Source organism: Macrosteles quadrilineatus, unplaced genomic scaffold (genome assembly GCF_028750875.1).
Source record: "Macrosteles quadrilineatus isolate MER2022 unplaced genomic scaffold, UCM_ALF_1.0 Scaffold_3__2_contigs__length_128488019, whole genome shotgun sequence".
In the NCBI taxonomy this organism is placed as follows: domain Eukaryota; kingdom Metazoa; phylum Arthropoda; class Insecta; order Hemiptera; family Cicadellidae; genus Macrosteles; species Macrosteles quadrilineatus.
In genome coordinates this window covers 111,167,820-111,183,375 of record NW_026542596.1, presented here as the reverse complement: position 1 = coordinate 111,183,375, position 15,556 = coordinate 111,167,820, and positions in this window count along the sequence as shown.

Genomic DNA, 15,556 nt, shown 5'->3' with positions numbered 1-15,556 from the left:
ATATTTTAGGTAGTATAGGTTGATTTGATTTACTCATAGAACTAGATGTATTGATATCAGATGTGCTTTGATTTTGTTGAGAATTTACCGATAACTCTTCTAAGAGAACAAGCAATGCAGATTTGCTTACCATATAGGCTTCAAGGGCTTGACTGTAGTGATCTTCATTTATGTAGGCTAGGTCTTTTAGTATGTCAGCTTTTGACTCACATATTTTCTCGTGATCCCTCTCGAATTTCCTCCATTCTGCTTCGATAACATCAATCCGGGTTTGTACTTGAGGCTTCAATATAGTTGATATATCCTTTTCCTTGAAATAGTCTGTGGCTTTTTCTAAGATTTTTAAGCGTGTTGCTTGAAGACCTAGTTTGGATTCTAGGGACATAACTTCAACTGAGAACAGGAAATTTTCTTGATTACTTTTATAACTGAATTGAAAAAATAACTGTTAATTACTTATTTATTCCGGGTCAGAAGGACCAAATGATTAAAGAATTTAGATACTGATGGATAAACTTAGATTGAACGATAGATGTAGATAGATAATTAAGAGAGAAAAACTAGATGATGTTTTTAGTGGACTGTATTTCTTTAAACTGAACAAAAAGTAAACATGATATAAAATAAGACCAGCTGTTAGAAACAGTGAATTAGAAAAAAATAACTTTAAACAATAGTTCTTACGTTCATTCGAACTGAACAAAATTATTTAGGGTTATTAAGTAATTATGAAAATGTTAATGTCACTTAATATGTGTATTAATATGTGTGTTTTGTGTATTAATATTTGATCAAGTATAACTAACGATAATTTAGTGCAAATTTTAAAGTAGTCCATCTAAAATAATAATAAAAAGACACAATCGCTACAACAAGTTATGGAACGACAAAAAATGTGTGTTGGGGCACTGCAAATAACTGAACAAACCTAAACCAACGTGTATGTAAGGTACGTATATGAAAATATACGTGAAGTAATATGAAAATATACAAACAATACAATAAGACACGATAAGGATGAATATAAGAGTAGACAAATGATAATGGTATCCACAATAATGGGTAAAAATGCAATACATTAAGTAGGTATAACAAATACAAAAAAAAAAACGCAAAAATATTGAAACTCATAATGAAAGCAGAAACTTAATGCAAGAAATTGGAAAGACAGCCAGTCCAATTCACAGAACAAAACAATAAATAAAATACATAACTCGATTGTCAGAAATAACATTTAGCGATAAAGAGCCGTCGAACCGTAAAAGAGGGAGCCGAACCCTTGGAGCAGTAACGGTAAAATGATTCCGTAATAAAAAGCGGATTCTCCAAAGAGGGATTGGAGACGAGTCTGGCGCCTGTCGCCATGTCATCCTCCCTTCGACGGGAACTGTTGTTTATGTTTATTAAATTAATTTACTGATTGGATTCCGCAGTAAGAGATCACCAATACAGAGTATCTACTTTTCTAGAAGATACATTGTAAGGAGCTGCGCCTTCAGCTAAAACATTGCCTTCAAACATATGTGATCCAAAATAAAGTGTATACTGTGGTCAGCATATGTTTGCACCATTGTATCTTTTAATTTCACAAGAATAATTCTATAAACTATAGAGAGCTAACTGTCAGAGTAGTACCCCTAATATTTGATCTATCTGTAAATAATCTGAGCATTTAAAACTACAACACTCAAACTATATAACGAAATTCTATAACAGTGATGTAGTATACACCTTGTCCATGAAACTAGCATTAAACATTTGAATTATATGGGTCTATGTCTGAAGTGAAAATTAATTTATATTCTTAAGCTCCGATTGAATAAAGTTAAATAAGGTTTCGAGTGTGTTATTTATTTTAATACCTTACTATTATATTAAATGATTATATTACATTTGCCAATGTTCGTAGCAACTAGAACTCCGTTTTTTAATGCTTTATAATTTGTTGTATGAAGAGGAAAACTGAGTTTAAAAGCAGTGATTTGATGCGTTTTAAATTGAATCTGTAGTTCATGATATATCGACAGCGATTGATAGTTTTAGTTACTGACACGTGATTTACAATAGTGGATTAATAAGAGAACATGTTGAACCTTCTGTTCTCCTAACGGTCCTCAAAAAAACTGTTTTTAATTGAGAAATGAGACTATCAAACTCTTAGATTTTTTTAGTCAAAGATTTAACCGTGCACCTCATATACATAGGTTGATTTTCTATGTTTCTGTATCTAAAAAAACTTATTTTACATTTTGAGGGCAAACCAAACGGATTACACGTCAAGCAGAGTATACACTCAGACAGTTTTAGAGAACGTGTAAAAATCCATGTTATTCTTCTTCAATTTGTTTGATCGCATCCCCTTTGGTGATGACGCACCGAGGAATGCTTTGATAATCCCTGGTCCCTCAAATTGCCACTATTGTCATTCCGCCGCACTGCCCCTCCCCCTTACATGTTCTGATTAGCTAACATTGGCGGTATGACGGTGGTGGGAGCAAGGGAGGGAGAGAGAGAGAGGATGTTACATATGCATGTTGCAGACAGCGTCTTAATTGTGACGGAAGATGTGCTGAATTGACACTAAACGACTTAGTCAACGTCTGCATTCCCTAAGTGTTGAAGCAGGCCCACATACGCACCCAGCATCACAAGATGTGGAAGAAAATAATTTGTATTGCATATTCAACCACCAAAGATAATTCAATTTGGAATATCCACCAGGACAACGCAATTGAGTTAATTTATATTGAAACCAAATTTGGAATTGACAAAAATAAGACTCCTTCTCAAAGTTAAATCCAAAACGTGATGTTATCAAAATACAGCTTCGCTGATACACGTAATGAATTAATTGTTGGATAAAAATAACTTGTTTATAGATTTATTCCAGGTGATGTCTAAAAGTACCTGAAGCTGTCGATGGTGTTTTAACACCAAAACATCTCCTAAATTCACATATTTTGTTGAGTTACTTAAGTAGCCTGGTCTTACATTATGTAGCTGTGAATTAGCATCAGCTGACTAGTGTCCTTTATGTTTACGTTTTTGGATATTTCTGTTGTCATGGTGACTAATGGGTGTTGAGTTGAATTAATGTTTAGAGAAGGTTCGTTTTGTTGTCCTGATTTTCAAAGTGTAAAATATAACTAAGTTGTAGAAAGTTCTGAAGAGTTTTATTTTCCTACAAGCTATTTCGGCATGTCTGGAAACGGTACAAGATTTTCGGATTTGGTAAAGTTGTATGATGGCGAAGGAGACTTCTCGGAATGGCTGAAAAAGTTAGAGCTTGTATGTAAACTTCAGAAGGTTAAAGAACTACAATCAGTGCTTCCCTTGTTTTTGTCTGGAGGAGCATTTGCCGTCTACGATGGGCTTACCGACGCAGTTAAGAGTGATTACTCCGCCCTGATGTGCGAAAAGTAGTTGAAAGTAAAAATGAAAGTGTAAGTTGTGTCGGCACCTCGAGGGCGTGTGGTGGTGTTGACACCACGGGGGCGTGTAGCTGTGAACTAGCATCAGCTGACTAGTGTCCTTTATGTTTACGATTTTGGATATTTCGGTTGTCATGGTGACGAATGGGTGTTGAGTTGAATTAATGTTTAAAGAAGGTTCGTTTTGTTGTCCTGTTTTTTTAAAGTGTAAAATATAACTAAGTTGTAGAAAGTTCTAAGAGTTTTATTTTCCCACGAAAGTAAAAATGAAAGTGTAAGTTGTGTCGGCACCTCGAGGGCGTGTGGTGGTGTTGACACCACGGGGGCGTGTAGCTGTGAACTAGCATCAGCTGACTAGTGTCCTTTATGTTTACGATTTTGGATATTTCGGTTGTCATGGTGACTAATGGGTGTTGAGTTGAATTAATGTTTAGAGAAGGTTCGTTTTGTTGTACTGATTTTCAAAGTGTAAAATATAACTAAGTTGTAGAAAGTTCTGAAGAGTTTTATTTTCCTACACATTATGTCCCCCAAAATTCATTTATGTGCTCAGGGGCTAGAAATATGAAATTAAAATGTACTCTACACTAATTTTCCCTAATCCTCGCCTCTAATCAAAATATGCCCAGTTTTTTCAGCCTAATTTTAGGATGACTATTTAGGACGATTATACATTTTATGGAACGAATGCTTGACTCTTACCCCAATGAATTTATAAGTCTTCCTATCTCAAGGTGGATCTGTGACATATAGAGTTACACGTTACCTTTGATGTTAGTTGCTGTGTTACTTAGGATCGTCTTATCAGCATCTGACTTTGATCTAAGTTAAGTTACTCTAGACTTGTAAAGTGATAGGCTACACTGTTGTTAAATATCTTTCTTGTACCATCAACCTGAAATTTTGTGGCAATACTCACTTTTAATTTTATTTTTTACCATGAATATAGGAGTAAGCTGGTCTAGTGGTAGAGCGCGAGACTTCGGTCATTGATGTTCCGGGTTCAAATCCCGCCTAATCACCAATGGATTTATCTAAATGATTTTATCTGTACCTCTAGTTATAAAACCAAAATAAACTGTTCATTTTAAATGTATAAGCTTCTGCAAATAAGATACAACATTTTCATTGTGGAAATGCATGCATACTTCAATAAGATAATTTGAGCAAAATTCTAGAAAACTTCTTTACCACCGACTCAGGTACCGGGTGAGCTCAATACGTCCTTGGAAGACATCCCAATAAAATTCATGAATAACACAGCAAAACATTTGTACGGTTGTCGAGCGATGTAAATGTATGAAGACGTCGGGTTAGAAGATAAATGGCATCCGACGACATTGAATCTGTCTTCTGGCTCCGAAAACCCGTTTACCTGAGGTTTAGGGGATTTAGTTATTTGCTATTGATCGTCAATAAAAAAACATTTACTAATTTTTTTATCAGGACAAGGAATAATTAAATCTAGTAACAGAACTAGTTGAGTGAGGATTTTGGAATCTGAATAGGGTTCTGATACCGCGGGTCAAAATAAGATTATTACAGTTAATAATCGGAATAAAGATTTTACAAACTTTGTTTCAAATAATCTTTGTTCTTCCAGCTACTAAAATATTTAATTCTTTACCCAGCATCTTTCACTTTGTAGGATTAGTATCGATCCCAAGCACTGAATTCCATATTAATCTTGATCAAAAATATATTTTATGATGGTTAGCTCTACTAATCCTAAGCTTGTCATCTAAATGTCACATAAAATTTTTTGAAAACAAATGTTAATAAATTGTGTACAATATGTGTGGATAAAAATAGACATACCTCATTAATATTTGTTGTACAAAATACAGTTTCCTCTTGACAAAAAACGCGTCACTTCGAAAATATGAAAATATGAGATTTTCATCATGGACCTTGGTAGGCAATTTACATTTAAGAAATTTTAAAACTAAGAATATAATTTTGAAAAGTTTCTAACGAAAAATATACAGAACACGGTTCATTATTAACAAGAGGTTGGGATAATCCATCCTTGAGGCAAACAACGTTATCTCACAAGTAATGGACCTTCTTTTATGATTTATTACAAGTTTTACGTGAGCTCAACTTCGTCAATGTATACCTAAATATTTACCATGGTAGGAAGCAAAGGGTTCTACCCTTGTAATTTATGTTCAAGACAGAGTTTTAAGATTTTTACTTTTTTTTTATACATTTAGTTTTTTTTTTTTAGAGCTAGTCAATTTGAATATTTAAAACACAAACATTTTGGTTACCAAATAAATTGGGCCGGAAAAATTTCTCTAAGTTTCGTAGATATGAAAAAGCTGATAGCTTCTATCGGACATCATCACTATCGCGTACTTACAACTACGCTCAAAATCTAGTCAATATGTGTAATCGTATTTGGCCCATTTAATGAGCCTAAGGAGTAATACGCTAACACTAATACTATAAATCATTTTACTACCTAGAACTTATTTTCTAGGAATACTGTTATGCTGTACAATCCTCAAAAAACGTTCCCCACATGTCTCTGATTAGCTAACTGAGCGTCTGCTGGGGTGGAGGTGCGGGGGGGGGTGATATAGGGGAGGGAGAGCTGTTACATTTGCATACGTTACGTACAAGCAGTGGGCCTAATTGTTACAATTGTACGTTGATGTGGTGCTGGGGGTTTGTTCACCTCATCTTATCTTACAATTGTGTCTACGATTACCTTTACAACAACAGTTTTCGATTTCTTCATCAAATATTGGACTAAAGTGGTGAAACATACACTATGTTGCCGTTTTGTGGAATTTAAGTTAAAAATTCATAAAAAATTGAGATAAAATAAGTAAGTGTAAAAAATTTTTTTTCTATTTCAACTAAATCTATGACTTAAATTTATTTCAACGAAATTACCTAATATTAGGCTATTAAAGGATAAATACATCCACTAGGCACATCTTGCACGAGTTATAAGTTATAATAGGGGAAACATTACAGCGCTGTAGGTTCGAGAGTTGTTATTGTTTTGCTAGAAAATTTTTAGAAGTACATTTATGTAAATTTTATAAACTGTTGAAATCCAAAAGGCAATTGATATCTAAGTATAATTTACAATTTAGGAACGCATAACTTAGTCACTTCCGATTCTCTCTCTCATTGAGATGGTTTGATTATTAAGGTTGACATTTCTAAATTACCTTGGTTTGTTTAATGTTGAGGCGTTCCAGCATTTATTGTCTTTTGTTGGCTTTTCCTGGTCCTCCGGTCCTCAGTATGAGGCCTGACCTTTATAACTCAAGCCAGCGTTGGTATTTGTTTTGTCTTATAGAAAGTAAAATAAAATTAATTATCCGTTTAGAAGAACTATAAATCATGTCAAAATGCGTTAGCTGTACGGATATTTTCTTTGACATTCTCAATAAAAGTAGGCCTATTCAATATGATACTGTTTCTAAAATGTTCCACGTATTCGAATCAGTTATAAAAGCACTGAACTCTCAAGCATATCAGACCCACTAAACGACGTCATCTATCATATTCTCCTTTCATACGTTATACGACCTTTGAAAGTGTTTCCGATGTGGTAAACTCCTTTCCGTGTAATGTCTAATACTTACAAAAAATTTACTTATCACAAACACTTTGTAAATTGATAAAAATGTGATTTATGAAACAGGACGTTTATTTTTAGTAGTGTTAATTTTCTGGGGTCAAAAGTCCCTTTACCTTAATTACCCTACATTGGTTCAACCTTTGACAGCTAAACAAAAAAGCAAAGGCATAAATAATAACTATAACTCATCAAATAAATATGGGTAATATACAGGGTGTCCATAAAAAACGTTTAAGGACTTCGGGAAATGAATTCTCATACTTAAAGGAAGAAAAAGGATGCATATTTACACATATATCCGCCATTTTGTTTTTTATACAAAACTTTTTTATCTGTGAAGTTTTTCATTCGATGATTATGACATTTTGTAAGCATATTAACATACACAAAGCCTATTATAGAAAAAATAATAAAGTTGGTCTGATTGTAAATTTTTCTAGCAGTTTGAGTTTTATAACTTAAATAGCTCAAAAACTGCGAATTCTATGAAAACATGTCAAAATTACTTTTTTTCACTTATTCTGACTTATTGTGTTTTTTATTGTTGTTTATTGTGATTCCCTATCAAACCATACCAAGATCAAAAAGATTGGACAACAAATAACTGAAACAGAAAGTTTTTAATTATAAGATCAAGTGAAATTAAGTGTCCCGGACTAAATTTGCCTTAGTCTTACACCAAAAACGTTCAATCTTTCTGTTTGATAGGGAATTAAAAATGCTAAAAAAGTATTTTTGAATTTTTTTTTATAAAATTAGTCCTTTTTTCAGTTATTTAAATTAGAAAAATTCAAACGGCCACGATTTTAAAATTTACGATTGGGCCAACGTTATTTATTTTTTCTATAATAGGTCTTGTTTATGTTAACATGCTTCCCAAATTACATAATCATCAAATTAAAACGTCAAAGATAAAAATAGTTTTGTTTAAAAAAAAACAAAATGGAAGGTATCTGGTTAAATATGCATTTTCGGACATGCCTTGACACAATCTTTTTTCTTCCTTTTCGTATGAGGATTCTTTACCTAAGTCCTAGTTGTGTTTTATGGACACGCTGTATATATATTCTCACAAATTTCCATGTCAGTTTTTGGATGTTTGAACACACAGTGAAGCATTGTTTTGCCACATTTACTTCTCGATATAAACATTGACATTTAACATTCAGCATTCTATTTCAAACGCTAAAAGCCTGACAGAAACGCAAAACCATTTCAACAATAATCCATCATTTCTACAACTCCATCAATTCACAACAAATTTGCAACTGACAAAAGCTCATTGGTTACACGTTTGCTACATTCATACCATTACATTGTTTGAAAAATAAACTTTATTTCAACTCACAATGAACTCTTTTCTTTGGGGAAAATATCTTTCGATTAAATGATGGAAGAGACAAACACTTGTATTCTATCCAAGGCAAAACCGTAATTATTTCTTTTAGGAGGTGGTTCCAAAACTCCCTCTTGCACGAGGTATATGATGTTATTAAATTTAAATCACTAATAATATAAAGTGCATGTTCATATTCTTATTTCTAAACCATTTAATTGGGGAGCGAGCTAGTCTAGTGGTAGAGCACGGGGTATTGGAGCTCAAGGTCCTGGGTTCAAATGCCACCTATACCAATGGAATGTATCCATGTGATAATGCCACAACCCTCTAGGACTAGCCTGAAGTATTATGTAAAATAGCTCCAAACTAGGACTTGGAATCCTAGGATTTGAAGGTAGGGCATAAAAACAGCGTTTCATTAGAGTTTGGAACATTTGCACTTAGTGTAATTAATTTTACTAGCTAGTATGTTATTACTGCATTAGAAATTGCTTAATGATTCTCAACAGAATTTGTTTGATTAAGTTTTATTCGCTTTTATCTCATAGCTCACAATAAATTTAAACAAAGCAAGTAAATTTAGTTATTAATTAGAAATATATACTATCCAAATAATTACTTATATATATTCTACAGTTGTACTTGCACTCCCATGCATTCTGACAAATATCAGTTAGAACAAATTATTTTGGGCTTTGAGAGTACGAAAAAGAAAGAAATAAATATTAAAGATTTTATCAAGCCATGGCCAAAAGAAATTTGAAAATAACCAGTTCTTATCAAAAACCAGTTTAATGATCTGTAGTTAAATCACAGATAAAGTATGATTATTATATGTACTCAAATACGTTTGTAGATAGGCTAGTATTTTTTTCAGTTGAGTTAAATAAAGGAAACTACATTAAAAGGTTTTAAGTGATAAATACATTATAGTAGTTTTCAATCCGTTCAAAGGGAAAATATAATTAAATCTAAACCGTTAGAGAATGAAATTTAATGCGATCCTCTTACAGGAACTCCGCTCCCTTAACTAAGTTAATTTAAGAAGTTACTCGCTGTCTTTTAAGGAATTTAGGTAATAATGGTGTTAAAGTCGTTGGTTATTTTGAATACATTTCTACAAAAAACAAACTTAAAATACGAATTAAATAACGGTAACTTATATTAAAATTTGTCATGTGGGCTAAGTAACAGTTTACTTAAACAAATTCTTATTAGTGATACTTTGAAAATACGGTTTTATTGATATGTGTATGTATATTATTTTATTTGACATTTAATAGCATTGGTTAACCTGATCTTTTATATTTAAATTATGATTATTGTATTTTTATGTTTGGAAAATATATTGCAAATCTGCTACTGATCGATAATAGTAAATATTCTAGGAACATTTTACTTATATTTTGGTACAAACCAACTCACTCAATCGGTACTAGAGGCTGCATTTTTTTTTTCTTAGTCATTGATTTGAGAACGTTAAGGTAGGCCTCTTACATGCCTTTAACGTTTCTATGTAATCTTGTTTATAAAATTCCATTATAAGTTTATAAAACTACTAATCGATACAAATCGGAATAGTTATTTGTGCAACTAGTGAGCAATTGTACTTTGCACTCGAGTAGCACGTTATATTTTTCCAACAGTTACCATAAAACGAATAAATTGGTAAAGAAACGTAACATATTTTTACACAGAAGTGAACTTTTAATATAACATTTAATTTGAAGTGACAAATACAACAGTACAACAGCTGACCAGCTGATTTACAGCCAGTGCTGCCAACGTATTTCGCGCCCATACAACCTTGTCTGCATGTTACGCGCTCACTATTTCGTGCCTTCACATTGCAAATCTGGAGTGAGACAAAGTAATTAGAGTGAGACAATGTTAACATTGTCTCACTGATGAGCAAATTGGCCACATTGCTTTCTCAAATCAGTGAGAGAACATGTACATTGTTAGGTAACTGTAGGAAAAAGACATTTACTTTTATTAGTTAGATAAGGGATTGTCTTATCCAACCTTAACTTTTCAGGTATACGAGAGTACCACAGCAACATGTTGTAGTCCCCCGTCAAATGTACATATACAGGCTCCCGTGTGCTCCTTCATGAGGCAGGTGTGGGAGTAGTCTTAATTTCTTCGTTTGACCTTGGAGAAATACAATTTCGATGGTGGCACTCTTGAAAATTGTGCGTTTGAACGCCGAATGGTAAAAAACAAAATGGCCGCCATCGCAAACTTGTTTTCTTACTTATATCAGTAACCGTTAGGGTTACAAAAGAATTGTTGATACCAAAATGTAGCTATTTTAAATCTCCACAAAAAATATGATTACAGTTTTTATGTAGGATCAACCATTATTTCATAAAACATAATTTTATATTTTTCATAAATAAAATTAATCAGGGTGGATATAATGTCCCAGGACAGTTAAATATTTCAAAAAGTAATAAAGGGTGTTTCAGTAAAGCGTAGTGGACTGTGCAGATTCAGATTCTATGTGCAAAAATAAGTCAAAAATGTTGTATAAATTTGTTTCGCTTTCGGCTTAGTTTAGCCGTAATCCGCCATTTTGAATTTTTTGAAAATAACTCATAACTCAAAAGCCCTTCAAGATATTTTTATGAAACTTGGTATTAACTTTAAGTCTACAACTATAAACATTCTCCGAAAAGATCTTTGATCAGGCTCATCGAATTTCAAAATGGCGGCCATTAAAAGTTTTTAAAGTCAAATTCCATGAAAACCAGCGATTAAAACAAAACTTTGAAACACAATATGTAAAGTCCTTTTTATTACAAATCGAACGACACTTTATTTGCGAAAATCGGATAATAAACAAAAAAGTTATGTAACTTTTATAATGTTTTTGTCACTAGTTTCTATGGAATTTAACTTTGTGGTGTTAAAATGACTGCCATTTTGATAATTAGCATTAATAACAAAAGTTACATAACTTTTTTATTTATTATTCGATTTTCGCAAATTAAGTGTCATTCGATTTGGAATAAAAAGGACTTTAAATAATGTGTTGCAAAACTTTATTTTAATAGCTGGTTTTCACGGAATTTGACTTTAAACATTTTAAATGGCGGCCATTTTGTTTTTTACCCACAGCGTTCAAACGCACAATTTTCAAGAGTGCCACCATCGAAATTGTATTTCTCAAAGGTCAAACGAAGAGATTAAGACTACTCCCACACCTGCCTCATCAAGGAGCACACGGGTGTACATTTGACAGTGGACTATTGGACGGATAGTGTTTTTTTTTTTTATTGTCTTACTCACGGAACGAGAATATTGATATCAAAAGTGATATTAAAAATTTTGCACGTTTGGTAATATTCTTACTTGCGTGACATAATCTTAAAGATATACTACTTATCAGAGTAACTAGTTTTTGGAATAGTCAGCTATCTTCACTATATCTCTTCGTGATTAAGTAATTATTCTACTAATGATTAATACATAAAATTTAATAGTAGAAAAACATAAAGTAAATTAACTTCATGTGTTTAGACTGAGTGAACTATCAGTCCATAAAATTCAAGGTAACCTAACCAGCGTGGCTTCCTCGACCACCCGTTTTCACAGCCCCTCGTATCAATGGCTGAATTTAACGGCTGAACGATAAACGGCTTTGGAGGAACATGGATCCCTTACGGCACTTGTATTGATTCGCCGAAAGAGGATAATCATAAAACCTAGGTGGAGATTTTACTATTGTAAAAGGTGAGGATATTGGTTACAATAATAAATTAGCTACACTATTGAATTTTTAGATGAAAATAATTTCAAATTTTTTTTTGAAATCGTTTTTAACTTGTATATATACATTTTAAAAATCGTAAGAGGGTACACTGCATTTATTTCTAATACACTATTGAGAGAAACTTTGGCGAACATTAATGTATGCACCCCAAACCTAAAGAGGGAGCTAACCCTGAAATAAAAGGATTTTCAAACAAAATCTTGAAAAAAGTTGTAGCCATTAAGGGATTTTTAGCTTATTATATTTATTATATTTGATATATTATATTATATTTATAATATAATATATTTATGATATATTATATTTATATTATATTTATTTTATTTATATTTATTATATTTGGGATTTATTATATTTGATTTTATACTACATACTAATCTCATGACTTACATCATGTTTACTATGAAAACCATACGAAATAGGGTACTCAGTAGTTACCGAAATTTTAGTTTGGATTTTATATGAAAATGTAATGCAAATGCAAACTAATAAAAAATATATTAACTGTAAGAAAATTGTTTTAAACACACGTAATCTGGTCGAAGCTTTTTTTAAATAAATGTTTTACTTTCATAATTTGTAAATAACGTTCTACTCTACGGACTAAAAAGAAGGTTAAGTTACAGTTATAACATTTATTATGAACATTTAGACTGTATGGTACTGGTATTATGAGGTATTAATTTTATGATTAGTACCAATAAAATAGTGAAAATTATACCTAGTTTGTAAAAAAAAATTTACAATTAAATGCATTAATTTATAACTTATAGTAACACCGGCACAGTTATTATTTACACGAAACGTAGGAATATTAGTTACGATAATATTGGAAATACTACGTAAAAACAGGTGGTAAATTTTCATTAGATTTTATTGGATAGAAGTTAATTTATCTACAACTATGAAATCCTTTTAAAAAAGAAGGTGAAGCGTTATTTTCGGTTTTGTGATACCAAACAATATTACTCAGCATTTGATCATTGATTAGGACAGAACTAGATATTGAAATATATTTGTGCGTTTATTTTCCCATTTCATGTACTCTTTTTCTTTAATCTGGTATACGATTTTGGATAATCTTCGTAAAAACTTAACCTGCTTGACTCGCTAGAAAATATAATGCAAATCATAAAAATAATTACCTAAAATATTCGACTGCCTTGGAAAACTTAACATAATATGTATGAGTAAATTTGACGTAATATATTTTTTTATGTTAATATAACAAATGCCTTTGCTTATAGTCTGGATCCCTTTTTGCTATAAAGGAGGGAGGTTGTCTCTAGTGGGAATAAAAATGCGAAGTGATTTGGTTATAAAACAGCAGGCAAGCAATGCTGGCAAACCGGTGACAACATTACTGTCCTGGATCTTTTCAAACTATCTCCAAGTATAAGACAAATGTCCAGGCAAACTACTTACGAACTATTTTGAAACCAAATAATAATAACTAGTAAACACGTTGCTCGAAATCGAGCAATTGCAAAGAAGTAAAGTAGTTATTTAAAAACAAATAAAAGTCATTATAATTTCCTATGAGTAAAGACTTTGAATTGAAAAATAAATAACAGCAATTAAATTATACAGCTGATCAAAATGTAAACAACTAAGTTCTCCATAAGGATAACATGGGAACTTTCTAAGCCACTGGGGCAGAGCCCAAGGGACTTTTTCAAAAATGTAAGGCCAGTTTGCAAATCTACGCGACACGCTCTTTCCAATGAGACGTCAATGGATAAAATCGGTTAAGAAATGGCGCAGGAGTTCAACCGACAAAGTTTCGTGTAGCGTATTAATTATATAGATTAAATATTAGTGTAACTATTAAAAAGTGTACCTTAGTATTTCTCAAATATATTGCAATTGAGCCTTCTCATCATATGATATTCGGTTTTCAAGTCCGGTTACGGTTTGCTGACTTGGTTTTAATGTTTTAACCTTATTTCAAAGTCCAACGTGTAATATGAAACTTTTACACCCTGCCAAAGAACCCAGAGGATATGCAACATTTTATGAATAGATTTGTATTAGGTGAACATTATTTTCAAGTGTTGATGTAACAAAATAATCACTAACACTACCTACAGTACTTGTACCGGGCAAAATTATTCCATAAATATTGTTCATCTCATGTGTAACTAAAATCAATAAAGGAGTATGTTAATATGGGGACTACACATAATCTACTACGTAATCAGCGACTAAACACTTCTACTGAAAAAATAAGTATTTTAAATTCACTTCGATACATTCATTGCAAAACTACAATTATATTACGTCCACATAGTTTAGAATAAGTAGACATTAAAACAACCTTGCGTCCCGATCACTCATATTCAAACAAAAATCATATACAACAGAATAAAGGTAACAGTAAAGAAATATCATTATAAAAAATTAAAACGTTTATAGTATTTTAAAATTTGTACTAAACAGAGAAATTATTTGACCAAGGATCACTGCTGTTTCAGTAATAACTGTGTATTTTATTCATAGCAGGGATTATGAATTTTACGCATTCCGTTTGACCAACTTTGTACAGATTTAGCTTCTGTAACATCACCAAGCTTTAGTATTACCAACTATTTTTGGACCAACTATTTATTCTAATATTAACAAATAGTGCTTACCGTTTATTCAAGCAGTTTCGTAAAACGTTGTATATTTATTAGAATAACAATATGGTCTTAAAAACAATATGGTCTCATGTTATAAATAATTTGTCAAACATCAAAACCATTTTATTTCATATTCAATATGTCTCGAATGTATTTAATATATACTTGAAAACAATATGTTTGAGAAGATTATTGAACCATGTTTTTAAGTTGTTTTTCACCCAACCAATAACAGTATATCCAATTAATTCAAATTTAATACAAAAATAAGGTTCGTTCTACAGATACATTTTTTGTACAATTTGTAAAATTATTTACTACTAAAAACTACGTAATAAACACTAATATGTGGAAATATTTGTATTTCTTATCGGAGGGATTCGTATGAACTATGTCCCTCACTTCCTCACATCATCTACCCTTTAAAGAAGTAAGGTAATCAGAACAACTATTTAATTATGTAATAACTGTATCAAAACTACCTAGTAAATATGGACATTTAAAAGGAACTATATGTTTTCGATACTCATTGTAATATAAATGCAGATAAGAAGAGGTAAACAAACCCCCAGCACCACATCAACGTTCAATTGTAACAATTAGGACCACTGCTTGTACGTAACGTATGCAAATTTAACTGCTCCCCCTCCCCTCTATCACCCCCCCTCACCCGGACACCCTCAGCAGACGCTCAGTAAGCTAATCAGAGGCATGGGAGTCCGTAGAGGTTCTTTAATGCCCTTATCTAGATAGAGGAAACTAAAAACATTTTTAAGGAAATTT